Source organism: Phalacrocorax carbo, chromosome 5 (genome assembly GCF_963921805.1).
Source record: "Phalacrocorax carbo chromosome 5, bPhaCar2.1, whole genome shotgun sequence".
NCBI classification, from domain to species: Eukaryota; Metazoa; Chordata; class Aves; order Suliformes; family Phalacrocoracidae; genus Phalacrocorax; species Phalacrocorax carbo.
The window spans coordinates 1248401-1271207 of NC_087517.1; the positions used below are offsets into that span (position 1 = coordinate 1248401).

Sequence of the window (22807 nt, forward strand, 5' to 3'; positions counted from 1 at the left end):
TCAATCAACTGCAAACAAGATTTAATTAAAGAATATTATTTCAAAGTGTAATTACCTACTGGGATTAGAATGAACCTCTATTGCCCATAATGTTCTCCTACTGTGATCCCACACTGAAAAATGTTGAGTTTTAGATTAATATGCATCTTGTAAGTACAAGTCCTAATCTCAATCTTAAAGGACATTTAAAACACACTTGGAACCTTCTATGCAATCAAGCACAGTGTGACTACAATGTCCACCATGCTAAATTTGTGATTACATTTTTTATGTGCATGATTTAAATCGCTTTAGCAGCCGTCCAGGGAGCATTTTACCCTGCATATTAATTACACAAAGGCTTTGTCATGTGAGGGTCTCAGTGGTCATGGTCTGTAATCCAGCTCATTTGAACTGTGAGTACAGTTTTTGAGCATGCTGTGCACATCAAGCTCAGCTTTAAAGCTAGAATATGCTGAGATGGTTAACAGGTATGGTTCCTGCTTAAGGAATGAATGCCATTTATTTAGTGACATCTGCAAACTAATTGCTTAAAAATCTGAAACTGAAAAAGGGTGCTCACAAAGCTTTTGCAAATACATGGAAAGACCAGGTCTGGTGTTCCAGCATCTGGTTAGCTCCAAAAAGCAAAATCCCAGTAAAAAATGCTAGAAAGCAGCCACAATTCTTGCTCAAATAGATACTTGCGGTATTCTTTTGATTCAAGCTATTAGTAGTTAGAACTACTTGGTACTTAATATTTTTCAATTACTTCTTTACTTCCTTTTCACCTGAATACCCTTTCCTCTTTAAAAAAATATTTCATCTAGTCCAGGTTTGGTTTTATTTTGTTATTTGTCCATCTTACTTGGATCATAAGCTCTTAGTCTGCAAGGAATGTGCTGCTGCCTACAGTGCTGCAAATCAATCAAGTGCAAGTATAATAAAGCTGTAGTAAATATTTTGATATACATGCCTTTCTCTGCATGTATGTATTTTTTTTCTAGAATCTGCTTTAGTTATTCTAAAGTCTGTCACTATAGTACCTAGGAAAAAGCATGCCTCATGGTTAAATTTAGGAATACAAGAGGCGAAAGAGGTGGTGGGATGCCGCAGTACCCCGTTCCAGGGCAGGGGACCAGGCTGACCCGCTCTGCCAGGGGCACTGGCGCAGGCCTATTCCGATCAACAGACTTCTCCTGTCAACAAAGAGACCAGGGCTTGCTTTTTTAGCTCAGTCATAGACCAGATTCTGCAATCTTTAGTTATTTCTCACTTAGGAAACACTTTATTGAAGCCGTAAGTAGGCCATATTTTTATTATTCTAATGAGATTCATGGGACTCATCACGTAGCAGAGGAAGACTTGGAACATCCAATTCCTCTCCTTTTGCACAAGAACAAGATGAGACTGACGATAGGTAAAAATGGCACTCAAACCTTCAGAAAAGGCGCTTTTTGGACAAACCTGTGCGAGTGGTTTGTGGAAGGCATTGCCGTGCAAAGCCAGCCTACCGGAAGACTCGCAAGGACTTGAGAGAGGGCCGTGTTTCTCTGCTAATGTTTATTCCGAGTCGTTAATGATTAACACTGATTTATTTTTTTTTTTGGTAGAGCTCCCAGCCCTGGTCGCTGGCGGCTGGCTGCCAGGAGCCCCTCTCACAGCGCTCAGCCACAGTGCCCCGGTGGCCCCGTGTGATGAGCTGTGCCCGTTCTCAGCAGATGCCACAGCTCCGGAGGTGGGGGGGGCTCCTCGCCCGCCCCTCCTGCGGCCGGGGGACCAGGGGCAGGGCGGAGTGAAAGGGCAGCCCGGCACAGAAGGCTTGGCTTTGCCGATTCCCCCTGCACCTCCCGCGCCTCCCGCTCGCCCCGCGGCGTCCCCGGGCGGGGAGCGGGCTGCAGCCAGGTCTGCCGCCGCACACCTTCGCCAGGAAGGACGAGGAGCTGCAGGCATCACGGGGAGGAGAGAACAGAAAAGGTCGCTGTAGTGAATCATGCAGAATTCCCCAGGAAAAGTGCCGTATTCGGCGTTTGCTGCCCGCGGGAGAGGCTTGCCAGGCTTTCCCACTGTGCGGGTGCTGTGCAGCGACCAGCAGGATCTGGGCAGGGGAATGTATGCCTTGACTGCAGATGGACCTTGCGCTCTTTGTCCGGTTTTCTCGGAAAGCAGAGATTGCTTTTATGTTCTTGGAGGTTTGTACAACTTCAGATTGTTCTGAAATCTGTATTCAGGAAAACCAACTGCATTTCAAGCTGTAGGAGTTCTCTGTTACTAAAAGGCAGCTCTTTTTCCTCTCAATTTCCTCTATCTTTAAACTTGTTTTTATTAATCTTTCCAAAAGTATTTTACCAGAAACGAGAAAAAAAGTGCAAGCAAATCAATTTGGAAAACGTATTTGTGTTGTTCCGATCCCTGTCCGTGGTTGTGCGCGTTTTGCTGGTCTTAACCAGCCGTAACAAGAACCCCCAAATCCCATTCTCAGTAATCTGGAGTAGGATTTGTTATAGTTCTCCCATGTGAAATCCGGAGAGTGGTTGGCTCGCCGCGTGTGGCAGGGATGCTGGTGTGGCTCTCCAGCTGGTGGAAGGAGGAGGAGAGCGCTGTTCGAGGCTGGTTTCTCAATTCACTTAACAAACTTAAAAGAAGTAATTTCAGTTGTCTCATTTGAATGAAAACCTTTCTTGTTCCATTTTCGTAAGATTTTGAAGACTAGACGAGTAAGAAAATTGGACAGGAAAACACTGTTTTAGGGTAAAAAAGGCTGCATTGTCTAGATTTGAAATACCTGTATAAAATACATTTTTCTTAAATTTTTTCACAGTTGAAGCTGTTCAGATTTAGCCAAATCTGTGAATTTGGTGTTTTCCTGTTTTTCTTTCATTGGTGGGGTTTTTTGTGTTTTTTTTTGGTTGGTTGGGGTTTTTTCCCCCCAAAATACGGTTGCTCCACTCAAAACCCACACACATGTTCACTATTTATTCTTCGCCGTTCCTACTTTTGCGGCGTTCCCCGATGGGAGCGTGCGGTGGCTTCGGAGCCGCCGGGGACTCCCCCCGCCTGCGGCGGACGCTCGCCGGGCGCGCTGGGGCGGCTCCGTGCCGAAGGCATCGCGCGCCCGCTGCCGCCCTCCCAGCGCCCCAACGGAACCGTCTCGCTCTTGAAACTTCTGCTGAAAGACCCATGCAGGTTTTTGAAGTGAAAACGCCGTTTCGGTGCTCGGGCCGTGCCTCTGATGTGTTTTATGGAGCCTTCTAATAGAGGTGCGCGTTAATGAAATCTACGCTCTCAAGTTGGGAAGCTATTTTTCTTGAAAACCCACCCCAAATCTGTGGCCTTTTACATTAAATTTTAATCAGTCTCGAATTCTGAAATCTCAGCATAAAGCTGTTGATATCGGTCTCCTTTGATAAATTATAAAGGTAAACTTTAATGAACAGTGAATAGAATCACCTTTGCTACTCGGGGGTAATAGAATAAAAAAGCAAACAAACACATTTTTCTTACTGCCACATGCCTCTCCTTAATAATAAGTTTTGTGTCTTCTGCAGAAATAGATGCTGTATAAAGTCTCATTAAATTAGCTGACTGATGAAATAAATACACAGCCCATGGCTCTCCAGTCCATAGTAAACCAAGCAAGGGTCTCGATATCTTAGAGTTCTGCTTATTTACACATGCCTCGGACTCTTCTCACAGATATGTAAATTATTCTGGTTAAAACTAAATGCTAAAGTCTACACCATTAGTCTTCCACTTCATGATCTCCACATGGGGCTGTTAGAGGGATAATGTACCATACAATACACGGTTTACTTTTAATTAATAGAAAAAAAATGTGAAATGAATATTAAATGTAGCTTAATGTGGAAGAAACCTCAAAGCAGTATGGTTGTTATTTTTTTTTTTAAATATTCAGCTCTGCTTTGGCATTAGAAAACAAGAAATGTAGTAGCAGCCCAGAAACATCAGTAAAGCATGGGAAAAGAAGGGGAAGCAGGTAAAGGCAGCGGGAGGAGGAGGTCAGCCCCAGGCTGTTTGCCCTGGAGGGGGGATGCTCTGCCCAGAGCCCCCGAAATACTGCAAGCGGTTACGCTCACGGCTCCCCGGGCGCCCTGCTGGAATCGTACCCCACCACGTAACGCATGAATTGCAGAATCTGGTATTAAATCTTAATATATATACAAAAAAAAAAAACCCTCATCAAACAGAAGCATTTAATTAAAACACAAGATCTGTTTGTCTGCGTTATAATTCAACGTGTCAAAATTAATGCCCCTGTTTTTAATAAATAGAATTACCAATTCACAAACAGTTTATCACACTGTTCTCAACAACAGAATGGAATTTTAATTATATACCATTATTTATTGCGATGAAATGAGCGTGTTCCATAATATTTGCCGACAGTATAAGTTCGGATTTAAGAAGAAAAGCTCTGTTAAGTCATGATTTTCTCGGGTGGCATCCCCTTTGTCTCTTTTGGCTCACCTAGGATAAGGTACGAATCTTGGAATGAGACAAAGACTGCGAACAGCCCTGCGGAGGCTTTAGGTGATAACAAGGTACTCGCTGAAGGCACTTATTTGTAAGATTAAAGGGTTTGAACTAAAGCCTGAAATTAGTAACTTTTCATCCCTTTCACCAAGACAAGCCAGTGTTTTGCAATAAAATAAAGACCCTGCATTTTAAAGCCTCTTCAGCAGGCGGAGTGTGAAACTAAATGCTACTTGCTCATTTCTAAATTATTCATACATTCTTAATTGTGATGTTATCCTTATAAATGATAGTAATGGTACCATTTAAAGCCTAAAAACCGGCAAGCACCTGCCAGTGAAAAGGGTTCATTTAATGCACGGCAGCTGAATCTTTAATACGGGGGATAAATGAGAAGGCTCTGCTGGCAAAAATACAGTAAGACACTTGATTTTTACAATGAGGCTATAAGTAACCTGAGCCGATTGCTGGGTGGGACGGGAAATCCAGCGCCTGCTTCCCGAGGAAAACTCTCAGCCAAGACGCATTAACTTCCCCGGGGCTCTGGCTGGAAAAGGGGGCCTAAAGCACCGGCTCGACCTCCCAGGAGTGTTTCTGCCCGTACTGGCAAAGCGACGTAGTTTGCTCCCCTGCACCGAGCGAGGTAAAAGCACAACCTCAGCCGGGGGAGCCGTGGTTTCGCCCGAGGGGCCCGGGCTGGGCTGCTGCCTGGGAGCAGTGGTGGGAGGGGGTGTCTCGGGGGCACCGCCTCGCCACGGTCCTTGCTGTGCCCCGCCACAGGCAAGACGGCGGCACGTACCATCCTGCAGTCTATTGCACGGTGTCTCTGCTGGGAAACAAGAAGGTTTAAGAAGAAATATGGTCCCTAAAGAAGCGGCAGGACGTGGAGCGGGTGGTGGCGAGTCCTTTCAGGCACCTGGAGATAAGGGTAGGGCTGACCTGGGTAACGCAACAGTCAGCGTCCCCACGTCGGAGGGGGCGCGGGTGTGTTTAGGCAGGTAGCGTCCCTTCTTTTTGATTGGAATAACAAAATTTTTCTGAAACTTGCACTTTTTAGGGATTGGTCATTGAAAACAAACAGTTAAGATAATTTTTCGTAATTTCAAACATTTATTTAAAGGGCGCAAAACCATGTTGGTTTGAAAACTTTAAGGTGGCGCGAGACTGGAAATTTTTTGAAACCCACCGATCAACAGCCAAGCAGTAAGCTTTCGTCCGCAAAGCTGTATTGATCTGCTTGTGATTCCTGAAGCGGGTCACAGTTTGGGAGGCTTTTAAGGGCTTTTACAGCCTCTTATTTTCCCAGCGCCTCGTTCCTACCAGGCTGGTTTGCAGGCAACCCAGGCACGTCGCTCTTGGAGACAGCAGCTGGGGCTTCAGCTGAACCCCACCAAAGCTGCTCGCGTATGTCCACAGATGGTGGTAACGGCAATCACCCTCCTCCTGGGCTTGGTGTGGCCACCTGGGTGGGAGGAGGAGGAGCAGCAGCAGCAGAAGGGTGCCTGTAGGGAAGAAGGCCCTGCACGATTTCCCTTGCTAGCTGGCAGGGTCGGAGCAACCCAACCCTCAGAAATGCAACGTAACGTGTTCTAGTGGAGTCCTGGGGACAAGAGCGTTTAGGTAAGCTCTTGGTGAGGGGAAGAGGAAAAAAAAAGCCGTTATTTTGCCATGGAATGCTTGTAAATTATTTGTTTTTTTCTTTAAAAGCAACAACCAAGACAAATATTTAAAGCATATTTTTTCTGTTATGGACTGTTTTTGAGAATCGCTGCGGCCGCTGGTATCTTGCGTTTCACTTGGCTCTGATGGGGAGTAAATTAGCGTCACGTTTGTTTCTGTTTGGATTTACTTTCTGTTTCTTGTGCAACAGCCAAAGGCTGCCGAGGCCCAGACAGAGCTGGTGGGGCTGGGCTCAGGGACTCTGCTGTCCCAGGGAAATGCTGTAATACGCCTCTGTTGCTTCATCTTTTGAGAATTGTTGCTGTTGGTTACTAAAATGTTAAACTGGGGACAAGGAGAGGGAAAATCTGGACCTCTTTCGGTAGAGCCTGAGATTCTCTGAAACTCTTAGTGGCCAAATGGGCTTGAGAAAAACCTCACATGTTCTATTTCCCGTGATATATTTTAGGCCCAAACTGAACTGATGCTGCCTTAACAATATTCTGGATAATTTGTGTGTTTATTGGCTGCTCCTTAGGGACCCCTCGGTTTGTCTCTTAGGGTAAAGTCCTTGAGATGGGCCATGGCTGGGACTTTCCGAGTCTGTTGGATGACACAGAAACTAAGGGAAAGTTCAGACTGCCCACGAAAATGGTTTTTGTCTTTCAAGATTTGGCTGTAAAACTCAGAAAGGAAGCTCGTTTATTAGGGTAGCATAAACTATCTGCTTCCAGGGTAAGCTCTGAACCGGCTCTGTGTTCACCTTTTCCCTTGCAGGTCACACTGCGGGGGGAAGTGTCCCTGTAACTAGATTCTGTATTTTTAGCTAAAACTCTAGAAAGATCTTATCTCCAGCATTAGTATGTGGAACCCCACCTGCATCGCAAACCCAGTAACACTGGGAGCATCGGTGTCTGATTTTTACCATCAAGGGGTATCGTGGGCTGCCCAGTCTAAGGGGAGAGGGGCCAGGGAAAAAAAAAAACCAATTTATTTTTTGGTCTGTGTGTGTTAATACGCTGGGTTTACACTCTGTGACTTTAATTCTGAGAGTCGTAGCCGAATGCGTAAGTTGGTGTTTCGGCAGCCTCTGCTGATGGCTCTTACGCTCTGCCCTGTGTTCGGCCCGGCGCCCGGCGCGGCATCCCCGTGGTGCCAGGGCGCCGGGGGATGGGGCTGCTGGTTCGGGCTGGAAATCCTTTGGGGAAATCCCCTGCTCTAGGTGGGGTCCGCAGCGAAATGATCGCTGAGAATCGTGAATTTCCCTCGGAATTAAAAGCAAACAAATGGAAAAACCAGGCAAATTCCTAGTGCGCTCCCAATGTGTCATTGGACCAGAAACTATGAACTGAAGATAATGAATGTGTTCTCGTATTTTACAACAAACTTGCCGGAAAGTGTTAGTAGCATTTCCAGTCTGTGTGTTGCAGGAATACACCTAGCCCAGGCTTCTAACAAACGTTGCATTTCAGATTATTTAAGATCCCAAAAGCCAAAATAAATATATTTACAGATGAGTATGTCCCAGCGCTGTTACAAATGCAGCAAATTCCCAGCAGGGCTCCTTTCCCGTGCTCGCTTCAAAGCGCGAGTCGCAGACAATTTTCTGTATGGGTTATGCCTCAGGGCACTGTTATTAGGGGGGGAAATAAAGAGTAGATTCATTTAGTTAACCAGTCTTTTATACCTTTTCTTCATAGTCTGCTCTAGGTAGAGTTTTCATTTTCTAAATAACAGGGCCTAAAGCTCTGGTTTGGGAGTCTCCTCGATGCTACAGAGTTTAACTTTTGCACAGAGTAGAAGAACACTTTCTGTTGACTTTGAGCGGTGTATGGGGGGAATTTGGGCGTTTTGGGTTTTTTGTGTGTTTTATTTTCTTGTTTGCTTTGGTTTTTTTTATTTTTTAATCTCAGCAGAAGGAGAAATACTTACCTACTGCTTTGCTAGGACAGTAAGAAAGGAAACCTGTGCAAAAGCTGTGTCTTAAGAGCAACCGTGAGCCGCTCGCTTATGACACAGGCAGGATGCGTGGGTGGAAGCGGCTCTTGTTCCTTAGGTGGGCTGGGATCGCTAATGCCGCCGTTTGAGGGGTCTCCGCTTGCTCCCCCGGGACTGCAAAGGGATGCTGAGCCACTGCCTTCCCAGCTTCCTTGGTGTTCTCCATCGTGGTGTTGCATGGCATAAACCACTCTTGCATAGGATGGATGTCGCATGCGTGAGCCAATCTTACGTGGGGTGGTTAGACTCCCCGTCCTTTCGGTGAGGAAAGGAAATTTATTTCACCATACCTTTAGTGAAATCTAGGCCGAGTGGTTTTATAGACAGCAGGGGCAGTCTTAATTCTGTAGATGTGAGCGTTATTTGTGAATAAATGCCCTTCATAGTCTCTAAAAATTATTATTCAGGATGTCTTCCCATCTCACAGATGAACTATGAACTAATGGTTCCTTTTTGCATAGTTCACTTGACAAAGAATTGGTAGATTTTCTGTGTAATTTGCTATTATCCTAAAACTCTCAGCAAACCAAAATGCCAACCTGGGTTTTAAAATGTGATGTGTTTGAAAATGGAAATTTGACCACTCCAAATAGCAAAATCTTCATTTCCATTAGGATTTTTATGAACTGTCTGATTATAGATCAGAAAAACTCACACTGTTCTACAGCCTCCTGTGATGCACTAGACAAAATGATGACAACAAAGGCAATTATTTGTACTGGGAATGGCGTGTTTCATTTAATGCTTTATCGGAGAATATAGTCACATTGGAGTCTATTACCTTTTCAAGGATATATTTACTTTTAAAAGGCCGTAAGCCTCTCTCAGACCCTGTGCTCCTCTCTCCTTTCCATGGAGAGCAAGCGGGGGCTCCCCAGCGCAGAAAGCACCGCGGCAGGCGTCGCGCCTGTGATGGTTAGGGTGCATCCGTGTCTCCCTGACGTGTCCGCCGCCCCGGGGACGTCGGGGATGCTCTCCCAAGCAGAGGCAGCGACTGCGGGCACTGCCGCGTCCTCACCTGGAGCTGGGTTACTGCATCATGGCCAACACCTTGCGAGGCACAGGGGGAGGGGGTGGGGAGGGGCAGCAGCCCCCAGCCCGTTTGTGAGGGCTACCCGGTCTTTCAGTGGAAGCCCATGGTGAAATTTTGGAGAGGTGGATTCCTTCAGTTAACAGTTGTTTTCTTTTTTTCCCCCCATTCTGTAGATTTTTCTTCAGTATATTGGCTACAGGGGGAATATATTGTCTGTGTGTGAGCAATAAATCTTGCTCCTTTGTAACCCATCGGGTTTGCTGTTCAGGATGCTCGTGTGCTTTGATGGGGAAGGTGTAAGGGTGTGGTTTTGGACCTGGCCAGCGGCACAGCTGACGCTTGGTACACGGCTGTCCTGAGCCAGGCTATCGGCAGTTTTATGTTAATGTGCTCCATGTTCGCTCCCTCCCCTCCAAGTGAGGCTCTGCTGTCCCCGGGGCTCCCCAGCCGGCTGGATGCATTATTGCCTAAAGCAACCCGGGCACAAAGGAAGCCGAGATTCACAGTAAAGTGCGATTCTGTCCCCGCAAATGTGCGGCACAGCTGGAGGAGGTCTCCAGCAGCTCGTTTGTATCTCTCCTCTCCCCCGGGGCCGAGCCCGTCTTTGGTGTGTGAGCGGTGTCTCATCAGCGGTGCCAAGCCTCGAGGTTCCTGCGCGCTCTCGCCGCAGCACAAATCCCGGCGACTGATTCAGGATCCCTGTACGCTCCCTGACCAGATTCCAACATCACGAGCAGACTGCAAAATTATGATGCATGTCAAAACTGCCAGTGGGCAGAGACAGGAGTAGCAGGAGGAGAAAAAAAAATACAGCTCCGCACTATGAAAGCTCGCTTTGCATCAAACGCTCGTGCCAAATTGTGCTACGACATGTGTGTCCATTTCTAAGTAGGTCCCTTCGCTTCGTCGCTAATCTATACAGTCTGACTAGTGTGAACTTGTGTGCCTGCTGGGAAGGGGGGGGTTTGAGTTGTTGGAGGCAGGTTTTGTCTACTGTTTCTTCTTAGCACCGCTCTCAGCGTTTGGAACGGTTCCACAAAGAAAGTTACATTGAGATCATAAATGAAGTGCATCGCAGCTCGCGTCACGTGGGCACCCTGGCTGTGGCAGGGCGCTCTGACTTCCGAACGAAATACTGCGTGGAGCAGAGCCTCGGTGAAACGAGGGGGACGCAACTCGCCACAAACAGCTGTGCAAACAAATTCTTCTAAAAAAGCCGTACGGATCCGATGCCACGCGCCTTAATATTGTGATAAATCCGTATCGACGAGCAGCCCCACGCCTGTCACCACCCTGCAAACCTTGCAGGCGCGGCGCCCCTTGTCAGCGGTGGGGTGGGGGTCAGGGCTGGCGCTGGGGGGTAGAAACTGGGCATGGCTGCCCCTGCATCGCTCATTGGGGGGGTTGAACTGTAAAATAAATATGTAAATAGACATATATCTACGCAGGAAGCTCAGAAGGGAAAGTCTGGGATTATTTTTTTGGGGGGGTGTTTTTTTGCTATTAATTATTTCACTCTCAGTATCCAGACAGATTAATTCTAGAGGGGTTTTGTCTCTTAGGAACTCTAGGGGTATGGTCTTTAGGAAATAATTTCTACCTGTGCCTTCACATGGGGTGGAGCATTATGGGATAATGGGATGGAGCAAATTTAGGGATAATTAAAACTTCCAAACGCTTCCGTTTAGGTATTTGCCTCAGGCAGCAGAGGTGGGAATAAAGTGTGACAGCCCTGACTTGCAACCCTTGACCTTTCTCGGGACCACCCCTCCAGGAGGGGATGCTGGCTGACCTCCGCAGGCGGCTCCGCTCTCCGTGGTCCGAGCTCCCCGCTCCAACACAACTTTTGAAAATAGAACAATGCATTGACACATTAATAAGTCACTGTTTGTCACACACACACAAACCCTAGGATGTATTGCTGGCTTTGTTTGCAAACTGAAGCGTTGCCCAAACATGGAGCGTTTGCTGTAATCCCGCTCTTGCTAGCAGGAATTTCTTTAAGTAGATGTTTTCTCGGACGGTCTCTTCTTTCCACAGCAGCTTAGCTATCCTCGCGGTTTCTGTAGTGCCCACCCCTTACGACCCTGTAAAAGACCCAAAAGTGTTATAATCTGATCCCCTGATGGATTCTCACAAGCAGCCTCTGTTCTCTCAGGCTCATCCCGCCTTCCCTTTTCTCCCCTCACTTTTATTCCTGGCCACTCCGTACGTTTCTGGTTTTCCTCTTCTGCCTTTCCCGGCTCTGGCCCGACGCAGATGTCGGCAACCAGCGGAGGTGTGTGAAAGCAGGGGGGCACGGGAGCGGCCGCCGTGGTCCCTGCGGACGCGCCCAGCGCTGATTCCAAACAGAGACATCATAGAAACTGAAGTAGGGATTTGCCTCCTGTGGAAAGGGATGTGTTTTCATACTGTTGCACGGAAGTGGAGCTGGTCTTGGGTACAGATACATTTTGCAAATAGTTGTTCAGGTTTTTTAATAGGTGTAATAATTCACACGGGGAAAATATGAGGCCTTAAGCCCAAAATTTGTTCTGTCAATTTTTTCTAGTAATCTGGTAAAGAAAGAAAAAAAAATCTTTAAGCTGTTCAGGTTTGGGTTCTGTTCTCTTTTTGACTCTCTAATGGTTCCACAACAGATGTCTGTTTAAGCATGCAGTAGGAAAGCGAAGTGCTGCAGCTCGATCTCAGCGAATAAAAATGGTTCTGCTTTTAGTGAAACTCTAGAAATAAAAGTTCTGAGTATTTGTTTCTTTGTAATTGTTCCCATGGATTTTCATTTTGTTGCCAGAATAGTTTTGTTTAAACATAATCCTAATGATCTAAAATCTAAACATAGCGACGCTCTTCCTAAGCAAAGAGATGTTGCGAAATATTAGAAATTACAGGATACAGTAATAGTCAGTTTTACAGAATTTTAATGTTGTCAGGAAGACTCTCCTGAAGCGCACACAAAGGCTTGTGTCTCGTTTCCATTGACTTTCACTAACGGTGGCCAAGGACCAGAGTGTCTTTTCTTCTTGCACTGCTGGGATGCAAACCCTGTAATTTGGAAAACTTATACTATATCAAAATTCAGAAATGTGATAGGCATAGGCTTGGATCTGCTCCAACAAAGACAAAAAAAAATCCAAAAAGATAATTACTATGGAAGGCCAAATTCTGTTCTTTGTTTGTATCTAATGTGTATTTAGCATATTTTTGCTAGTCCTAAGAAGCCGTTCTGTCAGACGGAAAGTGCTAGATCTGACTCTTTTTTTTCCATATTAGGATGGCTTTTAAAATAAAAAAAAAAAATAAAGCCATGGATTTGGAGCAGAACTCCCAATCTGGAGCAGCAGTTTTCCCGAAAGCACCACTTTCTCTGAACACGCTGGCACCAGGTGCTGCCCGTCCCCGGAGCCGCCGGTTGCTCTCCGCAGACGAGCGCCGTGTTCTTCGCGGGTCGAGCCCCTTCCTCCAGCCGCGGCTCCCGCGCGCGGCCCCGGCGGCAGCAAACACTGGCCCTTTGTCACCGCCAGGCCAGGCGTTGGCGTTCCCGTCCCGGGGCCGGCTCGCGGCGCCCGCCGCTGCCGACAATGTGCCGCTTGTGCCCGCTCGGGGGGGGGCGGGGGCTGCGGGGGGCTGCCGTGACTCACCGTCACGCACGGGTCCCCCGTCTGCTTCTGAGTGACCGCTCGCCTCTTCCCACCCCTCGGGCCGCGTTCCCGGCAGGGTGAGCAAACTCGTCCAAGTGAATTTTTCAACGGACCCAAACTTCCATCTCAACAACGAGTGTTTCTGGAGGTCTGGGAACGCAGTGATTTTCTTCTGCATTATAGGTTGTTTGGGTGTTGATGGCAGCGAAGCCTGACGTTCCCGATCTCTTGTGATTTTTCATTTCCAGTTGTATTTAATCGGGGAAATAATGCCAGAGATGCACTTCTCTCCCAGCAGAGCTGGTTGGGCGGGAGGAAGAGGTGAGATGGGGTCAGTGGGTGCTGGTCAGGACCCACTCGGCTTTGGGGGCCGGCCGCTGCTCCCCACGGGCTGAGCTGACCCTCCGCCTGCACAAGTGCTCGCTCACAGGCAACGGCACTCGCCGCTGCAGTGGAGAGATCTCTCTTCCACCAAAGGGATTGCAGGGTAGAAATCCCAAAGGTTAATCTATCCATTATTATAAATATTTATAAATGGGTTGGATAAATCATACTGTGTAATTATCTACCTAACTAGTCAAGCCATTAGGACATTAAATAGCACAAATCAGAACTCATTTGGTTCATCATGAGCCTGATATTGTTATGAAACAGCTGAGCAGTGCTGTGAACCTTTAAGGGGTTTCAGGGCAGGGAGTCAGGCGGCAACTTCATCCGTGAGGTGTGGCGGGACTTCAAACAATGGCAAACCAGAGGTATTTGGTTAAAAATAAATGTCTGTGATGGGAAGGTCCTCAAGCACTGAAATGTCTTATCGTCGTTAGTAAGTCAAAGATTAATACACCAACAAAACCACAGCAAAGCTAAAATACAGCATGGAAACATCAAAATCCTCTTCTCTGTTTTGTAGCGTTTTTGATGAGAATGCTCATACAGAGTAGGTTCCAACTTTTTAAAATGTACGTTGTTTGTGGCTGCATACTGCTAATGGGAGGGATAGCACTCTCTTTTGCCTTCAAGACTTTCAAGAATGGTGCAACCGATTGCAGTTGCAGAGAAATTGTCCGTGAGGCACGTTTTCCCCGTGTGCTTTCCCTGTAGTTAACTACTAAACCTTTACAGAATTCTCCAGTGAGTTCTGCAAAGTTCCTAGCATGGATGGATAAAGCCAAGGCGTGTGGCTTATGCTGCTGAGTTTAGTTTTTAGTCCGTAATTACGGTTTTCCTATCGCTGTAGCGACCAGACCCTTCTTTCTTGAGTCTTCTCCGTCCAAAGGTGAGATTGTGGGGAAGGGGGAGATGGTGTGGCTTCATGCAGCGCCCTGGTTAGCGTTGTGTAGCCCAAGGGGCTCTTTGGGCAGCCGAGGGCTCAGCAGCAGGAGGTGTCTGCCTATTCTCAACTCATTCTCCAAGCCCAGCGTGCAGCAGTGAGATAAGGCACAGTTGTCACTTTGCTTCCCTTTACTTTTACATTTCAAATAACTCTCAGCAAAAAAAAAGAGGATGATTGTGGGTTTTGGAACTACCCAAAAGAGCAGAGCTCAGGCCTCGTGGATATGGAAGTGGGGGATGAGACAGAAGTCGTGTTGCTGTGGGTTCCAGCCCAGCACTGGCTTCATGGATGTGGTAGAGGAAAACTTATGGCAGGAAGTATGTGGAAACACACTAGGATGAGAGGAAATAGTCTCAGGCTGCGCCAGGGAAAGTTTAGGTTAGACATTAGGAAAAACTTCTTCACCAAAAGGGCTGTCAAACGTTGTCACAGGCTGCCCAGGGAGGTGGTGGAGTCTCCATCCCTGGAGGTATTTAAAAGAAGGGCAGATGTGGTGCTTGAGGATATGGTTTAGTGGTGGCCTTGGCAGTGACAGGTTAGCGGTTGGACTCCATGATCTTAAGGGTCTTTTCCAACCTTAACGATTCTATGATTCTATGAAATGGTATTGGAGTAGATTAGCGGGATCCCTCAGTAATAATCAACAAGCAAAATTTATCTCGTCTATTTAAAAAAAAAAGCCTTGTATTCCAACTTGAAGTTGATTTTTTTTTTTTTTAAAAGACAAACAAATTTTCATCTTTCATCCCAAATCTAAATTTCACTAACTTCTGACTCATTTAAATGACATGAGCCACTAAGTAATTCACACTTACTCTCAAGCCCCTGAATGCGGTGTGTCGCTGAAGGGGCGTGTGGCGGTTCCCGGGTTCACGTGCCCTTGTGGCTGCACCCAGGGGATTTTCTCTCTGCAGAAGACTGTGGTTGCAGTGTCTCCCGTGGGTGCCCACTGTGGGCACCCAGCCTGCCCCAGCAGGGGGTCTCGGGCACGGGCCTCCCTTTGCATGGCCAATTTCACCCCTAACGTAGCGCATGTGGCTCTTAAAATACGGGAGTGATGAAGTGTGGAGGCGACCGTCTGGTCGCTGCCGCTCTGTTTGCAGAGTTCCCTTCCCTTCCCTTACCTGGCAGTGTCCTTTAAACTTCAGCTTTCCATTAGTTTGAGAGAGAAGTACTGAGATTGACAGTGGAGGCACCCAGCACTGCCGCGCTCGGCAGCGGGGCGAGCAGCCTCGGGGTACCGGCAGCTGACACCCCCCAGGCAATCTGCAGTGATACCACTGTGATCTGAGGCAGCGACTCTGGATGTGTAGTGCTGAGCAGATTTGCTGGGGTTTTATTTGCCTTTTTTTTTGTATACAAATTGGAGACATTATTTTGCTATGACATTTAAATAACAATGATAAAAAGTAGGATGTAACTCCTCAGGAGTATGTTCTTCTCTTGGTGTCTGCATGTAGCTCCCACTGGTATTGGCGGGAGTTTTGCAGATGTATCTGAGGAAGAAAAAACCTTTAGCATTGCATAACCAACCTGAATTTCTCTTGAGATTATCGGATACTGAAGCAGTTGGTTGAGATTGCTGCATTTGAGAAGTTATTTGTTTTACCTGCATATCAAACTCCAACTTATATTTTTATTTCAACAGCATATTGCACATCCTGCTTCTGGGGAAAAAAAACCTCACACACATTCAAGTTAAATTATATTTCACACTGTGCCTAAATACATTTACTGAAATGAGATTCAAACAATTAAATATGTCTTCTATGATTTTCTCTCTGTTAGTCCAGTAGCCTAATAATTATCTCAACTGTTTTAATATGACTTGCACCGTGTTGTCAATTTATTTAGTTGGAATTAGTTTTCTATTTCTTTTTGTAAGTGTTGCCTGTTTACTTAACAATATTTGGCTTTGCCTAATGATATGTACAGAAGACAGGGCTAAGTGGAACATCAGCTGTTTACATCAGCTCCAACAATTAATGCATGTTAATTTTTAATTACAGTGATTGTACTAGAGGCAGAATGTATGTTTTTTCACAGAACAGATGTACTAGTCAGCTTTGCTGGTGAACATGCATATCGATTAGATGTTGATGCTGCCAGCGTTTTAGAAGGTGTCAGCTCCTAATGTACTTGCAGATGTATGGATCGCAGTCCCGAGACAGACAGTTATGCGCACGAGCTAACCGCATGCATCACTTTCTGCGGGGGAGATTTTGTTACAGCAGCGCCCAGGTTGCTGCGGTGGGCCCTGGGAAGTTAGAGGAGTCCGGGGCTGATTGCCGGCAGGGTCTTAATCCACCTTAAAGCTTTTTTGCGTTTAGTGGGTTTGTTTTCCAGGTAGGCTGAAAGCCGTACCAATCCCGGCATTTTTTGTCAACGCTGTTGACTGTTACGTGGCCTGCAGAGCCACCCGCCCTGCCCTGACAGGCGTAAGGTGTGCATTTTGCTGGTGGTTTATCGGATACCTTCAGTGAGCAGCAGTGGACTGCTGGGAGCTGATGGGGTTCCTGGCGGTGAAGCCTCTGCCCACAGAACAGCAAAGCAAAGCCTATGCTTGTCTTCGACACAAATGCAGCAAAAGCATTTGACACGTCCGTGCTGGAAGGTGCCGTGGCAAAAGCTACGGGCCGTGGGCTCACGTTAGCTGTTGCAGCTGCGATGGTGCGTGGCAGCCCAAGGGCACCTGTTGGGACAAGCCGTCAGAGAGCGGCTGGGGAGGCTCGCTGCCCCGGGGAAGTGGGGCTGAGCGCTGCCCGTGTGCCCTGCCTGCACAGCCAGAAATGCTCAGAGAGGTTTCTGCAGGTCTCTGAGCTCAAGGACCTGGTGAGCAAAGCCTGGGAGGGATGTTTCCAGCAACGGCAGACAGGTCTGCCCTTGGGCTGGTCTCCCTCTCCCCTGTCAAAGTCCAACTCTGAATGTTGGAGCTGGGCCCTTTAAATTAAAAAACCTCAAGAGTCCCTGTGTTTTAATATGGTAAGTTTACTTTAGACTTTGTTTTCACCTAGTTTCTGTTGGTGGGTGATTTTTTAGCTTCGCCTTCCCGAGACTTCATTCTAAAAAGGGGAAGAAACCTGAAAAGTCTGCCAGACTGATGAGCGAACATTTGGCAATGCAGGCTACGCCTGAAAAACAGACATGAAAAAGGGCATATGAGGCAATATCAGCAGAACTAGTTGTTCCTTTTTCAGTGTTACACCTGGTGACCTCCTTATCCAAGGCTGGAACTTGCTACCGCTGATGATGGAGCCTGCGTTCAGCGTTCGCGCTGGGTCATCTCTGGCCACCGTGCTGCGTGCGGGGCTGTGTGGCTCTGCCCGGCCCAGCTTCTGCGTCGTGACCCACATGGAGCTGCTGGGCAGGTCGAGGCTGCTGTGCTGTTGATGTGCCCTCTCTTCCTCAGACCTCCAGGGTGCAGTCAGATGGTTTTACTGGTGCTGGGGCAAGGTTGAGGCTTGCCCCTTACCTTGTTGGCTGAGATAAGGTGTTGGTATTGTTGTTAGGTCAAAGGAAGTGTTGGAGCTGCTTTTGAAGAGCATTGCCCGGGTTTTGTTACCGGGCTCACTATCCAGGGGTTTCAAATAACCTGTGGGTGGTGGGGCAGTGGTGGCAGCCCCGACGAGGGTGCTTTTCCCACCTGGGAAGAATGCCAAAGCTGTCCGCCTGAGATGTGGACCATGACCAGGCCTTCCATGGCAAATTTGCCATCCTTTTCCATTTGATGAAATGGAGACCTCTTTATTTTCACCTACAAAAGTTCACAGTCTAGACTCCAGAGTTGCAAAGTGCTCCAATACAACCCATAAAAGAGCATTCAAGATTGAGCTGAAGTTATTTTGATGGTGAAGTTAGTGTAACCACAGCAGTGAAACCATTGCACTAAGGAGCAGGCTTCATCTCCAAGACCTACAACCTGCAATTCAAGCTGTAGAAAATTGTAAATTCTTTATTAGCGTGGAACATCTTGTGAATAGCCAGTTGTCATTAAAACCCAAGATACCAAGGCAAATTTGTATTAAGACCAATTTTTTTCTTTTTTTAAATTGCCCTTAACCTTGTATGTGTCCTCGCTATGCAAATGTTATGATAAGCACAGTAGGGTGACCAGGACCCTGTTAGACTGTCAGCTTTACGCCCTCACTAGCACTAGCAGGCAGTGTTATTCTTTCTTGTATCAGGTTGGTTTCATGTTCAGCCCTTTTGAAGTTCTCATCAGGCAAACACTTATAAAAAAAATAGATACAAAATTATCAGAAAAAAACCTTCGAAACAGAAAACTGGTGTAATTCCAGGGGACTGTAGAGAAATAAGTAACCGTATTAAAACGTGTCTCTCCTAATTGGTACCAATCTCATTTACATCATAAGTATGAGACCAGAGTTGCCAGATTGAATGCAGTAATGGTCCTGTTTCACAAGATATTCGCCCTGACGTGCACTCCTGCATCTGTTAGGTATCTAAGTAGTTATTAAAGAATTTAAGAATTACAAATATTGCAGGTAGCAGACTTTTCATGCATAAACTACAATATTCATAGCATACCAGCAAAGCCACCTAATGAGTAGTAAAAATGAATCATAGCCCTCTCACAAGACATATTATGTGCAAGTATTATAATGGCTGTGAAGAGAACCTTGCTAGTTCTGTTATATCTCATGGGCCTCACATACAAGTGACAGTGAAAGCAGTTATTGGAAAAAAGGAGAAAAACAGAAATACATTGATGTAATATTTCCTCTTTTCTGTCACTGGAAATTACTGTAACAGTGAAGTCTTGGTCCTGTGGAAATCAATGGGAGTTCTGCTGTTTGCTTCAGTGGGACTAAAATTTCTAGACATCATGATGATCATAAATGTTTGAATGCTGCATGAAATTAAATAGACAAAATGAGAACCAACAGCCTCCTGTAGGTAGTTTGGTGGCCTCGGTGCACGGGCGAGTTGAGGAAACGCCAGATACAGATAACAGGGAGAACATTACCAAGGACGTGCTAATGCTTCTCAACTAGTCATAACTATTAGGTTACAAATAACTCAGAATGACACATTATGTCAATAAATGGCCAATGAATGGGAAATATGATCTAGAATGCTGGTTTTGAGTAGTTGAATAAATAGTGGTTCTAGAATAGGACTGAGCTTGTATGTGGCAAACTTCATAGAGACTCTTATTAAGATAAGTCCTTGGAATATATTTCTGTGGTAAATCAACCTAGCCTGCAGACCGAAAAAGGAAGTGAGGTTTTAAGCCAAACTTTCACTTGTAGCATCAAATTTTGAACCCTTGCATTTTGAGTACTCGACTTCAGAGGTCAATAATTACCACTCATATGATGTTGAGATTTCCTTCCAAAATAAAGTAGACGTATCCAAGTTGGAATCTGATGTGGAAGTTTGTATTTACATGGTTAATAGGAGTTTTGACCTGAAATCCCCCTTGAACCCCTTGAGGTGAGGCCCCACCTCGAATGCTGGGCTCAGGTTTGGGCCCCTCGGGACAAGAAGGGCCTTGAGGGGCTGGAGCGTGTCCAGAGAAGGGCAGCGGGGCTGGGGCAGGGTCTGGAGCACAAGTGTGCTGGGGGGCGGCTGAGGGGGCTGGGGGGGTTTAGCCTGGAGAAGAGGGGGCTGAGGGGAGCCCTTCTCGCTCTCTGCAGCTGCCTGAGAGGGGCTGGAGTGAGGGGGGGGCTGGTCTCTGCTCCCAAGTCACCAGTGACAGGACGAGAGGGAACGGCCTCAGGCTGCGTCAGGGGAGGTTTAGGTTGGAGATGAGGGAAAATGCCTTCCCTGCCAGAGCGGTCAGGCCCTGGCACAGGCTGCCCAGAGAGGTGGGGGAGTCACCGTCCCTGGGGGGGTTCAAAAAAATATGTAGACGTGGCACTTCAGGCCATGGTTTAGGAGACATGGCAGTGTTGGGCTCATGGCTGGGCTTGATGATCCTAGAGGTCTTTTCCAACCTTAACAATTCTATGGTGTGGTGGTGGACTTGGCAGTGCTGGGTTAACAGTTGGACTTGATGATCTTAGAGGTCTTTTCCAACCTAAACAGTTCTGTGATTCTCTTCCCTGTCCCTGATATGGTATGATGGTGGGCCTATATGGCACGTTCAAGCACTGTGTAGGTATAGCAGTAGTTAAGTTAGCCAGGGTGTGAGTGGCAAGATAAATTCCCCACAAAGCTCTGCGTGTGTGGAGAAGGGGTAGTTGGTGGTGCCTGAGCCAGGTCTGGTGTCTGTCAGGTCAAAGCTATGGACCTGTCCCTCAAGAGGTTGTGTTCTTCCATGTGTAGGATCATCTAGCTTTGGGTTTCCTGTGCTGGGAGCAGCACTTCTCTATGGGTACAGAAATACCAAAAAGCAGGTGTGTGTTTATTTTGAGGCTTTCAGTCCAGCCTTGGAGAATCTGAGCTCTGTGCGGGCATGGGTAGATCATCTTCTCTGAGCTAGTCTGTAGGTAGGTCAAGAGAGCACGGCCACGGCACGGTCAGTTTTCATTGGGTGTAATTTGTGCCATAAGCTCAGGTGCTGTGTTATATCGTGCTCCTACCGAGTTTGAACGTGCTCTGTAAATGCAGTTGTGTAACCTCTGTAGAAGGAACCTACAACGAGAGTTTGCTTCACCTTGAACAGAACCACAACCACCTCCGGAGGGAAACATGACAGCTCAACAACCGCAGCAAAACAGCTCGGGAGACGGGGACAGCAAATGTGTGTGGGTTTGTGTATATGTACATATGTGAGTAACGTAAGAGCCTGCATGAGCTGATAGCTGTGAGGTCGTTGCATGGCGGCAGAATGCAATTACCCAGAAGAAATTTCCCTTTCTTGGTAATACGCTCATAGAGCGTTTTTCTCCCTGGCGCAGGCGCGGCAGAAGACAACAAGTCCCAGCACCGAGGGGTTAATGAGAACGACTCGCTCTATTCATTATCTCTGTTAGCAAAGAAGTGCCAAGAAATAGACAACTGGCTTTTTTTTTTTTTTAATTTACCTTTGATCGCCTGGTAAATACAGCTGTGTGTTAAATGGGTTTTAATGCGTTGTGTTTTGTTGTGGGTCCCTCCCTTCTCCCCCACTCACCTCGGCAGCGCGGAGGGGCAGCAGCGGCCGTCGCTCCCCTCCGCCCGCTCTGGCCAGGGGCGCAGAGGTGGTGCCGTGCTCGTATATTTACTGGACGCAGCTCAGAAGGAAGATGCTGAAGCGCACAGAGCCCCTGACCGGCTGTGCTAGAGCAGCGTTATTGATGGGAGACAATTGCCTCCCCTCCGCTCCCGTCTCCCCGAGCGCCCGCAGAGAGGCTGCCGTGCCTGGGGAAGGGTGCGCTGGGCACTAATTGCGCTAATTGTCTCAGACCGGGGCTCGGCTGAACTGGGACGCGGAGGAAGAAACGGCAGCTGGGCTGCTTGTCTGCCGCAAAACTCCGCGGAGGAAAATTTAAGAAAAGGCAAATGGAAATACTGGCTAATTAGTGTTTTTGAAGTCCTGAATTTTGTAAAGACTGTAGATGATTCGTGACTTGCTGTGCCTCCAAAGGCTGCCCCAACAAGGGCTGCCCTGGGTGAGGATGGAGCCGTTTCGCATTCGCCCCAGGGTGGGTAGCCCACCCCTTTGGACATACCCTCCTGATGGAAAATTGCTTTGAAAATAAAAATAATAACAATTAAAACCAAAACAAAGCCCCCTGTGCCTCCTGATCTTTTCTGTGGCACAGAAGTTGCATGCAGAGCTGTGAATGAATAGTTATTAAAAATATTATTTTTTTCTGTTGTGCATTTTTTTTCCAATTTCTGTCTCAACCTCGCTATGAACTTCACGTCCCGGAATACGTGTTTCACCACCTCCTGTGCAAGCCCGTTTTAAGCTGTCCCCGCCGTGCAAAGCTGACCCCCGAGGGAGGGCGGCGCACAGGTAATCCCGAGGCCACCAGCTTCTTCCCTTTGGTACCGGCCGTTGAAACTTGGGCGCACGTTGCGCGTGGGCTGGATCAACAACGTCCCTCAAACCTGGCGGCGCGGGGGCAAAGAGCCGCGTTGCTTGGAAGTAAGCGCCTATTAAAACCAGCACGATCGCCACGAGCTGGGTAGCTGGGTGCAGCGTGGTGGGCGGTTTGTCCAGCCGCCCAGCCAGGCCACATCAGCCACGCTCTCCGGCGCTGCCCCGTTATCCTCGTGCTCGTTGTGAGGAATCCCATGCGCGCGATGCTGAAAGAACACCTGCAGTGAATTATTTTGAGCAGAAGCCAGGGATTGTTTCTCATCCTCTAGAAACTCTCCTTGCGGAGGATGCCCCAGGCACTGCACGTGTCCCGGGGACCCCCGGTGCCCTGGGGGTGCGGGTGGCCACCAGCCATGGGGGGTCGGGGGCCAGCGGAGCGGCGGGCTGGCGGCCGGAGGGCTCCGAGGAGTGGGCACTGTCGGTGCCTTTTGGGCTTCCTTCTCACAGGAGAAGCGTTATTCATCGTGCTTTTTAAATGTAAGCAAAGTCCTGTGAATATTTACAAGGGAGACGATCTCTTTTTGCTCTTTATGGAAAAACATATTGCTCTAAATCCCTTTTTTTTTTTTTTTTGTGGACTTCTTTAAAAGTTATCATTTTGAAGAGACTGTTTTCTTTCTTGACTTATATGAGCGCAGGCACATATATGAGAGACCAAAATTATTAAGATTTTTCTC

The 22807-nt window shown here is 47.4% G+C and overlaps 1 long non-coding RNA gene across 1 annotated transcript in view; it reads left to right on the plus strand.

The window, feature by feature from the left end:
* The first annotated feature begins 4982 nt into the window (after positions 1 to 4982).
* The window catches only part of LOC135313661 (uncharacterized), a 93336-nt gene continuing 75511 nt past the window's right edge, over positions 4983 to 22807 (plus strand). The window contains exon 1 of the long non-coding RNA XR_010373206.1: positions 4983 to 5116. This is a non-coding gene — a long non-coding RNA (uncharacterized LOC135313661). The remainder of the gene's footprint in view (positions 5117 to 22807) is intronic.